Source organism: Amborella trichopoda, chromosome 5, assembly GCF_054954075.1.
Source record: "Amborella trichopoda isolate Santa Cruz 75 chromosome 5, AtrichopodaSantaCruz75HAP2 v2.0, whole genome shotgun sequence".
NCBI classification, from domain to species: domain Eukaryota; kingdom Viridiplantae; phylum Streptophyta; class Magnoliopsida; order Amborellales; family Amborellaceae; genus Amborella; species Amborella trichopoda.
Window position 1 is genome coordinate 15,491,403 of NC_142340.1, and position 13,700 is coordinate 15,505,102.

General features: G+C 33.6%; 1 long non-coding RNA gene across 4 annotated transcripts in view; it reads right to left on the reverse strand.

The window, feature by feature from the left end:
* LOC148781985 (uncharacterized) overlaps positions 1 to 13,700 on the reverse strand; it is a 43,121-nt gene that overhangs the window by 11,388 nt on the left and 18,033 nt on the right. The window contains exon 4 of one of the 4 annotated variants that reach the window (XR_016056705.1): positions 8,308 to 8,383. The exons of 2 other annotated variants lie outside the window; for them this stretch is intronic. This is a non-coding gene — a long non-coding RNA (uncharacterized LOC148781985). Of the gene's footprint in view, positions 1 to 8,307; positions 8,384 to 10,539; positions 10,887 to 13,700 lie in introns of those variants that run through there. One more of the 4 variants, XR_016056706.1, reaches the window with a different exon arrangement.

Sequence of the window (13,700 nt, forward strand, 5' to 3'; positions counted from 1 at the left end):
AAATACCCTTTACGGTAATCTTTCTACCGTAATACCCTTTGAATGTATTATGGTAGAAAGACTATCGTAACAGTAATTTAAATATCGTAAAGAACATTACGGTGTTTTAATTACCGTAATACAAAAATATATTCTTCACGGCACTCTTAGTATCATAATGTTTTGAAAAGCTTCAAACCGAAGTTAATATCAGGGCTACCCCTCTCCTTCCACGCTTTGCGAACTCAAAACCAATGGAGACATTTTGTTCGCAAAATCCCAAAAAATTCTCTATAATATTTCATTTTTGAATAAATATAGAGGAAAATTGAAACAAATTAGAGCTTTTTTTTTTTTTTTTTTCTTAATGTATATACCATATACAGATTACCCAGCACCATGTGGGTATTTTGCAAAGAACAAACATGGTTCTACAAATTCCTAGCAAGAGAAAGAGACTCTAGGTGGGCCAGTAAAGACAAATTTGCTCTTGGTCCTCTGGGTCAGGAAGGGGCTGATCATTCTGTTAAACGCGTGATACCACCATGGAACATTGATAAAAACATGCACACCAAGACTTGGTCTTTAAAATCATGGAAACCCAACAAAAAATCACGTAGGAGACCAGAGTCTCTTTCTCTCTCTATGATTTTGTAAAACCATTTTTTTTCTCTACAAAATACCCACATGGTGGTAGATAATCCGTATATGGTATATACATTAAGAAAAAAAAAAAAAAAAAGCTTGAATTTGTTTCAATTTTGCTTTGTATTTATTCGAAAATGAAATATTTGAGAGAAATTTTAGGGACTTTGCAAAAAAAATGTGTCTCGTGGTTTTGATTTCGAAGAGCGCGGGAGGAGAGGGGTAGCCCTGATATTAGCTTCGGTTTGAAGGTTTTCAAAGTATTATGGTACTAAGAATATCGTGAAGAATATATTTATGTATTACGATAATTAAAATATCGTAATGTTCGTGACGGTATTTAAATTACCGTAATATTCATTATGGTAATCGAAGTACTGTAATGTATCTTCACACCATTATGGTAGTCTTTCTACAGTAATACATTCAAAATGTATTACCATAGAAAGACTACCTTAAAGAGTATTTTTGTCCAAAAAATCTCAAAATTTGGGAAAAAAGGTGTGCGTAAGGTTTTTTGGAAGTTAGGTTTTTTTTTTTGCGATTTTCTTAAAATTAAGGTATATTAGCGATAATTTCCCAAATAGATATTTTGTATCCCCTGTTATTTTTGGGTGTAGTTTCCATAGAGCCGAGGCTCTAAACAATCATAGTAAAACGCACCTTCAAATAGTTCCGAGAAATGTGGTTTCAATACTAGAAATCTTTGTGATAGCCTTAAAATATATTATCATCCTTAATTATAAAATGTAAGACTTCAAAAATAGTGTAGATCGAGCAGATCTATGAAAACTTGAAATACGTAAAAATTGAGGGTCCAAAAATGCATAGCAAGATGCATTATTTTCGAAACCCGAAATCCATTTAGTTCTCATATTTATGCATCCTGATGTCGAGATGATCAATTTGAAGATATTTGAGCATCAAAACAACTTCTCCTGAAATTTTTGAGATCGGCTCTTGTTATTTCTCTCCAAGTCCTTTCTCTCTTATGGTTGCCTTTGTTTCCTAGTCCTTTCTCATTAAATGTGCCCTCTCTCCCCCCACGTGCTTTCTGTAATTGTGATATCTCTCTCCTATCTCTCATGCTTTGAAGCCGTGAAGTCCAATCTCTGTAAAGCTTTGTTACTCACCTGTGTGTTCGAGAATTTCCTGACAGGGGAACAACTATTCCAAAACCTCATGATTTCAATAGTTCTTGCTTCTAAGGAACTAAAACTTCCATGCTTCATGGAATCCCGAGCTTCCTGTTACCAAACATACTTAAATCTCTGCAGCTCAATTCACATACGTAAAATTGATAATCTGCTAAAGGGGATGAGGCATACCATAGACCAATATGCTCCATCTCGAGTATGATAAATAGGATTTGGTCGTACAAGTTTGAAATGGCATCACCCAACAAAAGAAGGAAGAAGGTGGCGATGGTTGCTGTATGTTTTGGTGAGTTGATGCTTTTTCATGTGATTTTATGAGGTTTTCTACTAAGCATGTGGATTCTCCTAACAAGATTTGTTGAGAGAGAGAGCATTTGGCTATTATGAAAGAAAGACTAATGCGATCTTGTCGGAGAATATATATATATTTTTTATTTTTTCACCCTTTTTATTTTATTTTTCTTTTCTTTTGGCAAAGATCACTTACAAGTACTCTTATTACAATAATTTTTGCTTCAAAAAAAATAAAACTAACAAATTCAAGATATTAAAAACCTGGATGTCATTAAACCAATTATCTTTAAACAAAGAAAATATCCACAATTCTTATGCTTGGGAATATAAAACCACTATAATTAAATATAGCAAGAAACAAGAAAAAAGGGAGTGACAGAGATTACCTCAATTGGGCTTATTACACCCTACACTGAGTCACCAACATCAGATGGCGCAGGATCAACGGTTTAGCTTCAATCTCGAACCGGGAAAGCAAATTTCGGCCAAACTGAGTATTCACCTTTAAATCTCTACAAACTCGAACCGCCAAAATTTTCTTAGCTTACCCCTAATTTCCCAACCCTTAGTATTTTTAAAGCATGAGACAGAAAGTGGGACACCTAGGGGTGGGGCGTGCCCCTCTAGAGGCTTAGGAGAGAGAGGGTTAAAGAGAGAAAGTTGGAGAGAGAGTGGGACGTGCCCCTATGCGAGGGAAGGGAGAAGAAAGATAGAGTTGTGTGAGAGAGAAAAGTGTTAAGAATAGGAAGAGGGTGCACCTTTATTTATAGAGAAAAATTAGATTTAGGGTTTCTTAGCGCTTTTCATAAGTTACTTCTTTCTTGAGATTGAATATGAACCGTTGATCAAAGTGACTTGTAGGGTGAGAGATCTGAGCCATCAATTCCATAGATTGGTCATCAACATTATGGAAGGTGCTTGGACCATTATCCGCCTTTCTTTAAACTATTTTCCCATCAGTATATTTAAATAAATTAAATTTTATTTAAATATTATTAATTCCATAAAATAGCATATTCTTTCCCATACTATTCAAAGATATGTCAAGTCAAGATATGCTTTCAATATTTAGGATAAGATGTGGTCACTCTTTTTCATATATAATATTAGATCACATGCTACAAGATACATTTCCTAAATTTGAATAACTTGACAACAAAGAAAACAACCAAGAGGTGAGGCGTGCCACCCATGTATGGCATGTGTGGGCCCCACCCACATGGTACATTGTAGGCCCATGTGCACTATGGGCCCCTATGATATTTAACAAATTAATTTTTAAAATATTATTTGAATTTTATACTTTTGTAAAATCAATAACTTTATTTTTATAAGTCCAAAAATTGTAAATAAAATAACAAAAAACTCATAAAAATTCAAATAATAATTCTAAAACAATTTCTATCATAAAAAAAACATAATTAAATTAATATGATGGGAGATGGATCCATAAAGTTTAGGAATTGAATTAACAATCATGAGGCACTCAACCTTCAACTATGGACTACGGACCACACGTACTTTATCAGACCGACCCAGTGTTTCTCATGACCCACAGTGCAAGCAGTGACTCATTAGCAGGTCATCAAAGTATGGTCGAGAGCCAAAGGGTCGCAATCCCAGTATGTGGATTTCAAGTCCTCCCCTAGAGACGAGTCAAGATCACCAAGACCTTATGCGACCACAGCATACGCTTCACCTTAAAAGGTGGATATCTGGCTTTCCCGAACGATCCATCGATATGCATGCCGTATAATAGATCATGGATGAGATTTTGGTCTCGGTCTCTGTAGGCCTACCATCACACACAAGACACACAATCCCTTGGCTCATTCATCTAGGCATAAGCTCCGACCTCATCTAGGGATAACCCAGAACCCTTCTCGGTTTGTTCTCCATGTTCAGATACCTTGGGTTTTTCAACTGACTTGCTTAGATCGTCAAGCACAGTCAAATATCAGCAAACATCATTTGCTTAGTATGGTCTACGAGGGACCACACTCCTACTGAGTTCATGTTTTACTATATTATTTCATTTTACAAGCACTCATAAGGTCTTTAAAGGCCACATAAACCCAACATTTCCCACTTGGCCTTTGAAGGCCTTACATTCTCTCTTTTTCACTTTATCTCATTCCCATCTCTCTCTCTCAATTACAATATCTCTCAAGTATTTTTATTTATTCTCTCAATACATTAATCATGACTTTCACCATCAATCTTTTCACAAAAGGATTTATAGAGACAACAGATTTTTCTCTTTGCTGCTCGGATCTCATTCCAAAAGTGATCGTAGCTCATCTTTCACATCGCATCGCGAATCATGGACTTGTTGTCATAGAAGACCATCACATGGGGTCGTATGTTCATAAGCTCAAAAGAGTTCTTCAAGTAAGCTACTCTATTTTGTAGCCATATAACCAGCACTACACATTTGGGTCCCATGGGTGAACAACATTATAATATGTTATTTCATCTGGCGTGTCAAATACTAGCAGGTGCTCCCACTGGAATATTTAGTTTATCTGGATCTCGATCTTTCTCAATCTCACCTCATTCCTCAGGTGATAAAGAACATGGTTTTATATACTTGGAGTTCTTATGGAATCGTGGCTCCTTTGATGTGCATATCGCTACCATGCTGTCGCAGAAAATTCTTACTGTCTCACAACACATGAGGTGAAACTCAAGTTGATTAAGAAATTTCTTAACCCATACGGCTTCCTCGATCACCAAACAGCACGCCACATACGCTGCCTCCATGGTGGATAATTCGTCACATCCTGTTTCTTTGATTTCTAAGAAACTGCACCTTCTCCAAGCATGAACACATATCTAGATGTAGACTTCATATTATCTGGATCCGTGAGATAGCTTGTATATGTATATCTGAATATCCAAGCAGCTAAAAAAACTTGGGATTGTAGCAGCTCTCACTCACTTATTACACATACAACATATACATTCTCAATATTCTTATGCATATATCATGAGGTAGCATATCAAGTCTCATGCAATATGCAATTCAATACCCGCTGGTTTCACAATATGCAAAAACCTTCGTGAACCACAAAGATTCAGCCACATTAGACATCTTGGTAGTAAATTTATACAAGCCAAGTTATCTAATCAGCATAACACATGTCAAGGAAACCTAGAACGATGGAATTCCTACAACATTCCCTATGGTACAAAGTCTTAGGTAATCGAAGATTCTAAATAACTAGAAACATGGGTCAAGGAATATAGGTATTTAAAGAAAAACTGTGCATGATTCTTTTTCTACCACTTTTATAAATACCTTCAAGATACAATGTTTTTCTTTTTAATAAAAAAATTGACTTGGTATATATATATATATATATATATATATATATATATGCATTCACAAGCAATAGTTATATAATAGTATGACAGTTCAAATGATTTTCATAAAGACTTAATGGACCTTGCAAGACTATGTGGTTTTCTCAAAACTATATTCATAGACTCAGGCTTTTCTCAAATCATCCAATTTAATTTTAAAATACATGTTTAGCCTTCACAAATCATTTTACCGCATTCATCTGTAATTTCCTACCAAGTGAAGTTCATATCATATATACCATCTTATAATTTTATCCAAAATAAAGCATGACTAAATAATATCTATTAAAACGTTGACAAAATATTTCATTTTGGCAATTATGGAGAATTTATCAAGAGATCATCATCACATGCAACACATCATATTATAGACATTATTGAGAGGTCACCAAGATCAAGTTTCATCATAACACTCCCTTTGTACTTACATATTTGAATGAGCCACACCAATCTCTCGTATTTCATCTTTAGGGCTCAAAGCCCTTGATCAAATCACATCTCCATATGTGTCACTACCTTAAGTAGTTCATACTCAAGCATAAGGAGGCATAAAAACACAAGGTATTTAAAACCGGCTCTTTTAAATTTGTTAGCAATTATCACTTAATGTTCATACACTCCATACATATTCATAAAACAATTAGCCAAAATATAACCAAAGCATATTAAACAAAGTTATTGAATCATCTTTCCCTATATGACCTTACCATGTATTGTGGGATAGATTTCATGCCTCAAAATCATGTAGTGTGGTACCTAGGCTTTCTTAATTCATCGCTTTTACTTGTTTGACAAGTTTTTGTGATCTTGAAAGTGCACGCAACTGATGGAGAATATATTGGTCATCGGTTTCACATGTCACGAAGTATCCATCTCTTCGACACTTGGATTCTCATGTCTTACACCGTGAAGAAAATCTCTTATTCATCCCATTATTTCAAATATCAAAATTTTGGTTCTCCCACTGATCTTTAGCGTTTCTATGCTACCACCAAGCTTATTTATATATCCCTTCATTTCAAAGAAACCAAGATGCTTTTATAGGTAGTGTGTTTCTTCTTTCTGCTATTCCCAAATCAAATACTCTTCACATATAGTGTCATATCTTGCCAGCTCTGTATTACTTCTCTTTGAAGTTTTATTATAATAAATTATACTCATAGCACACTATAAAACCTTTTAAATGAGCCCTAAAAAAGGTCTCCATAATTAGGAATCCAAATATGTGATTTAACATGTCTCATCTTTTAATTTACTGCAAAATAGAACTTGAGCATCCCATGATTAATATGATATCTCTCAACTCATAAAGAGTTAATCTTCGAATCCTTTTAAGCATTGAAATAGACTCAAAAAATATAAAATAGTGCTCATTTTCATCCCTAAATCATACCATTGAGTGAATATTCATTTTAGTGACATTTACGTCACAATGCAATTTTTTCAGTTGAAAATCAGGTTGAGCACCTCTCAATAAAAAATTTATTTCTCTCAATCCTCATAGAATTTCTTCCTGAAATCTTTTGTATTGAAAGCTAGACTCAAAACCAAATCATAACATCATAGTGTGAATCCCAAATAATGTTTTTTTTCAAAGAAATAAATAAGTGACATTCACTTCACAAAATAAATTATACTGCAGAATTCCAAGATGAACACTATCTAGTAAACTTATATTTTCTCTCTACCATCATGGAGTTTCCCTTTTAAACCAATTTTGTTTGAAAGTAAACACATAATAGTAACACATATATTTCCACAAGTCTTATATCACTCTGTTAAATAGGATTGATAAATATAGACATTCATGTCTTCAATGAAGGATATACAAAGTTACAGAAAATTCAGAATGACCTATCTTCAATCCAAAATTTTTATTCCTCTTTTCCCAAGATATTTCTCTCGCAAATAAATTTTATTAGAAACTAGACTCATAATGGAAATCTAAAAACTTAGTGTGAGCCATAAAATATTATGTTAAGAATAAAAATAAAATTTTGACTTCCAAGTCATGAAAATAATTTTCGTTGTAGAAAATAACAATTGCTTACCCTTCAATAAATCGATCATATCTTTCAAACCACAAGAAATTTCTTATTGAAAATTTAGTTTTTGTTTGAAATTAACTCAATTTTATAAGTCATAGTAAAATTTCAGCAAGAAATAAAATCATATCATTGGTGGGAAAAATCTCGGAACTTAGTAGATAGTTCTTGGATTTTACAGGATCAGAACTGATACCCTTCATTGATGAGTTAATTCCCTTAGGATCTCCCACTGAAATTTTGTAGGTAGATCCTACTCTCTAAGACACACAATATTACTAAAGTATGCAATAGAAAAATACATCATTATCTTTTTTATATCACTACTCCAAAATAGCCCAGATTGCCCATTTTGCAGAGTGCCTTTTCGGTGTTTTAATAGTCCAATAATTCTTAACTATGGGTGAATTACTTGACAACAAAGGTCATTAGCTTTCATATATCTCATTCCCAAGCTTGATCCAGACTCAGTAAAGAGAAAAAGATAACTAATGACATTAAGTATTAATAGATATGATACTAATGAAATAAAGACTAATGCGACATTGCTAGGGAATATATTTTTTTTTATTTTTCTCCTTTTCACCCATTTTCTTTTCTTTTTCTTATCTTTTGGCAAAGATCACTTCGAAGTAGTCTTATTACAATAATTCTTGCTTCAAAGAAAATAAAATTAACAAATCCATTATCTTAAAAACATTCATACCATTAAACCAATTTTCTTGAAACCAAGAAAATATTCACAATTCTTATGTTTGGGAATATAAAACCAATATAATCAAATATAACAAGAAACAAAAAAAGGGAGTGCTGGATATTACCTCAACCTGGCTTATTACACCCTATACCGAGTCGCCAACATCCGATGGCGCGAGATCAATAGTTTAGCTTCAATTTCTAATTGGGAAAACAAATTTCAATCAAACAGAGTATTCACCTTTAAATCTCTACAAACTCTAACCCCCAAAATTTTTTTTACTTACCCCTAATTTCCCAACCCTTGGTATTTTTAAAGCATGAGAGATTGGTATTTTTAAAGCATGAGAGATAAAGTAGGAGACCAAGGGTTGGAGTGTGCCCCTCTAGAGGCTTAGGTGAGAGAGGGTTAAGGAGAGAAAGTTGGAGAGAGATCTAGAGGAGAGAGAGAGTGGGACGTGCCCCTATGGGAGGGAGAGGAGAGAGAAAGTTGTAGGAGAAAGAAAAGTGTTGAGAATAGGGAGAGGGTGCACCCCTATTTATAGAGAAAAAATAGGTTTAGGGTTTCTCATAGTTTGCCTCTTTTTTAATATTGAATATGGACTATTGATCAACGTGACTTGTCGGGTGAGAGATCTGAGCCATCCATTCCATAGATTGACCATCAACATTATAAAAGGTGCTTGGACCATTATCCCTCTGTCTTTAAACCATTTTCCCATCAATATATTCAAGTAAATTGAATCTTATTTAAATATTATTCATTCCATAAAATAGCATATTCTTTTCCATACTAATCAAAGATATGCTAAGTCAAGATATGCTTTCAATATTTAAGATAAGATGTGGTCAATATTTTTTATATCTAATATTAGATCACATGCCACAAGATACCATTCCTAAATTTGAATAACTTGACAACAAAGCAAACAACCAAGAGGTGGGTGTGCCACCCATGTATGGCACGTGTACATGGTGGGCCCATGTGCACTATAGGCCCCCAAGATATTTAACAAATTAATTTTTAAAATTATTTGAATTTTATACTTTTGTAAAATCAATAACGTTATTTTTATAAGTCAAAAAATTATAAATAAAATATCAAAAGACTCATAAAAATTCAAGTAATAATTCTAAAATAATTTCTATCATAAAACAAATATAATTAAATTAATATGATGGGAAACGGATCCATATGGTTTAAGAATTGAAGTAACAATCATGGGGCACTCAACCTTCAACTGTGGACTACAGACCACACTTGCTTTATCAAACCGACTCAATGTTTCCCATAACCCACAATCCAAGCAGGGGCTCTTTAGCGAGTCACCAAAGTCTGGTCGATGAGCCTAAGGCTCGCAATCTCAGTCTGTGGATTTCAGGTCCTCTCTTAGAGACGAGTTAAGGTCACCAAGACTTTATGCGACCACAACTCTATGACGTATAGGGGTATCTCTTAGACATACATACGTTTCACCCTAAAAGGTAGATATCTGACTTTCACGAATTATCTATCGATATGCATGTCGTGTGATGGATCATGGATGAGGTTTTTGCCCCCATCTCTATAGGCTCACCATCACACACAAGAGTCACATAGTCCCTCGACTCATTCATCTAGGCATAAGCTCCGACGTCATCAAGGGATAACCCAGAACCCTTCTTGATTTGTTCTCTATGCCTAGATACATTGGGTTTTTCAACTGACTGGCCTATATCGTCAAGTACAGTTCAATATCCGCAAATATCGAATGCTTAGCATGATCCACGAGGGACCACACTCCCACTGAATTCATGTTCCACTATATTATTTCATTTTACAAACACTCATAAGGACTTTAAAGGCCACATAAACCCAACATATTAAAAAAAAAAATTTCCCTAGTGTCCACAAACATTCAAAAATTCAGGCGAGTTAGCTCATACTCATCGAAGTTACTTGGGCTCGGCACCTTGCCTAGTTCGAAAACCCCGAAACTTGGGTATACAAAAAGCATATGAAATTTACACGACTCAAACTAGTCCAACAAACTCATCCGATTTTTGTAAAATTCAGGCAAAATCTCCGGCATTTTACCTAACACAAATGAGTTTGCACAAGACTTGCTTGAGTCCCATAGTAATACCAGTTTAAAGGATATGGTTTGTATAAAGCCGAGGCTCTAAACAATCAAAGTAGTGCGCACCTACAAATAATGTTGAAAGGTGTCATTTCAATACCGTAAATCTTTGTCATGGCTTGAAAATTTATTTTCATCTCTAACTATAAATTTTTAAACTTCAAAAGTAATGTAGATCGAGCAGATCTATGAAGACTTGAAAATTAACAATCCAAAAATATATTACAAGATGCACTATTTTTAAGACTTGAAATCTATTTTTTCTCATGTCCATGTATCTTGAGGCCAAGATGATCAATTTGAGGATTTTTTAGCTTCAAAACAACCTCTTTTAGTGAATATTTGAAATGCGCTCTAAATTAATTGTTTAGAGCTTCGGTCTTATATAAACCTTTTCCCAGTTTAAAAGGGGGCATGAAACCTTGCCCTTCTTCTTGTCTTCTCTTAAGAAATCTAAAGGCCCTAGGTTGCGCGTCATAAGCCCAAATAGATTCTTTAGCATGCTTTTAGCTCGATCTCAAGCCGAGATAGGCCCCCTCCCATTGCTCTAGCCATACTCCAGCTCGCTCCCACTGGGACCCGCCCTGTAAGGCCAAAGTGGGCTCAGCAGTCAGTCCCCCTCTTCATTTCATTCGAATTACGTTTGGTGGTGTTTCGCTCTTGCCAGATCTAGAGAGATATTATGAGTTCGTCGTCACAGATTCCCGCGCTACGGCCATCTGGTTCACTCGTAAGGATGATTTTAGCTTGATCTACTCAAAATATTCATATTCGACAGGTTTGAGAGATTGAAGAATTCCACCAAAGGATTACCCAATTTCAAAAAATTGTGATTTCTTAGCAATGGATGGTCAATGGTCAATTCTCTAAGAAATTTCATGTCTAAGGCTTTTTACCATATGCTTGTTTTTCAAAAATTAAAAAAAAAAAAAAAAAAACAAAAAGCAAAAAACAGAAAAAATTGAGAGATTTCAAAATTGGATTTACTATTGATCTGAATTTCAAGAGCTCAAATCTCCTAAGCTCCAAATCCAAGTCTAGTTTAGGAATTCCCTGTAAGAATGTGTGTGGAAGCTTTGACAAGTATTTGAGATAAAGATTCATCCAAGCATAAATCGGGGAATTGGCCTTGAAATTTTGGATATTTCATTTTTTTCAATTTGAATTCATAAAATTGATTTATTTTACCAAATTAATTATAATTTATTTACCATTCATTTTTATATACTCTTTGTGTTTTATTTTTCCATGTCTTTTAGACTTTTGGAAGTTTTTTTCAAGCCAATAACATTCATTGTTTTCCATATTTCTGTGTTTTGTAAACTTTTTATAATAGATTTTTGGAAGTTTTTTCAAGCCAATGGCATTCATTGTTTTCCATATTTCTGGATTTTCTATTTACTTTTCTTTTTCAATATTTTCACTTTTTTAGTATTTATTCATATTTGTTAAAACTCTTTTTTGGCTCAACTAGGATCCAAATGTGTCAACTCACCTGATTAACTTGACCAACAAGGCTCCTGTTTTGAACCCGAGCTGAACACTATTCTCTACCTAGGATTAAGAGTCACCTAATTAGGCATAGGGATAAAACACATTTTTCATGGAAAAAATTAAAATAAGGCCTAGGCCTCATGGAAGAAAGTAAAGGCGCATTTCAAATCTCACCAAAAAATTTTAATATCCGGAAACCTTCCCGTTGAACATCTCGATTTGACTATTATTATGAATGTGAAAAAAAATAAGGATTTCAAGTCCTAAAAGCAATGTTATCAAATTTGCTTTGCTTCGGCTAAAGAAGTTGATGCTTTCGGATTTTAGGCATAAACCGAAGAGTAGCGAAGCTTGATGTTGTCGCGTCGGTCAGATTCGAACGGCTTTGGATTGTTTCAGTCAAATTCAGACCGCTTTGGGTTTGCCTCAGGTTTGCTTCGAGTCAGTTTCGGCCAGCAAAGAAATAGCAATTAAATGTATTTTTTTTTTTCCCTATATATTTTTTATATAAATATCTAATTTTTTATACTAAATTAAAAAAATATATATATCCAAAATCTTCTCCCAGCCAAAGTACCGAATTGCTTCATTTTTTTTTACCAAACCAAAAAAAAAATCTGAAACAAATTTGGCATTGCCTAAAAGCATTGTTACTATAACACATGCCACATGGCCTCATAAGCAATGTTACCTCCACACATGTCATATCGCCTCATAACACGTGTTGACATATGGCAACACTTAAATGATTTATTATAAGACCAAACCAAAAGGCCTCATAACACACCCTGCCTATCGTGCATTCCTTATGTGGATTTACCATTGTCCCAACGATTGGGCAAGGGACCTAAGATGAAAAATAATATTATAACATATACTAAATACAATATCCTATTAGGGCCGGTTTAGATAGGAGGAAATTAAGAATCTTAGATATTTGAAATCCTAAGGAAATCTATGGATTTTCAATATCAAGGATTTTTGTCATGGCTTCCTCAAATCTCTTGTTTGGATAAACTATACAAAATTTATGGATTCTTTGCAATCACTTCCATGTCTATTGTTTAGTAACAATACTTGATACAATTTCTCTCTCTAAAATTTTTATATGCTTTCTCTCTCTAAACTCAAAATTTGGGATAGTGTATCTATAAAATTTTTGAGATAGTTTCTATCTCTAAAATTTGATATGGTTTCTCTCTCTAAAACTCAAAATTTGGGATAGTGTATCTATAAAATTTTTGAGATAGTTTCTATCTCTAAAATTTGATATGGTTTCTCTCTCTAAAATTTAATACGCTTTCTATCCAAAATTTAAAATTTGAAAGTGTCTATCTAAAAATTTTGAGATAATTTCTCTTTTTAAATTTTTAGGTGCTTTACTCTATCTAAAATTTAATATAGTTTCTCTTTCTAAAAATTTAAGACACTCAAACTACAAAACTTAAAACTTGAGATAGTTTCCCTCTTCAATAATTTTGAGAACATTTCTCTCTCTAAACATTTTTAAGTAGTTTCACTCTCTAAAATATGATATAGTTGTTTCAAATTTTAAGGTATTTTTTCTTTCTAAAAACTAAAATTTGAGATAATTTCTCTCTAACTTTTTTACAATAGTTTCTTTTTCTAAATGTTTATGCACTTTCTCTCTCTAAAATTTTGATATAGTTACGCTCTTAAATTTTAAGATGCTTTCTCTCTTTAAAACTTCAAGTTTGAGATAATTTCTCTATTTAAAATTTGATACAATGTAAATTTTGATATATTTTCTCTCTTTAAAGCTTAAATTTTGATATAGCTTCTCTCTAAAATTTTTTTGAGATTGTTTCTCTCTCTAAAAATTTCATGTATTTTCTCGATCTAAAATTTGATACAGTTTATCCCTCCAAAATTTTAAAATACTT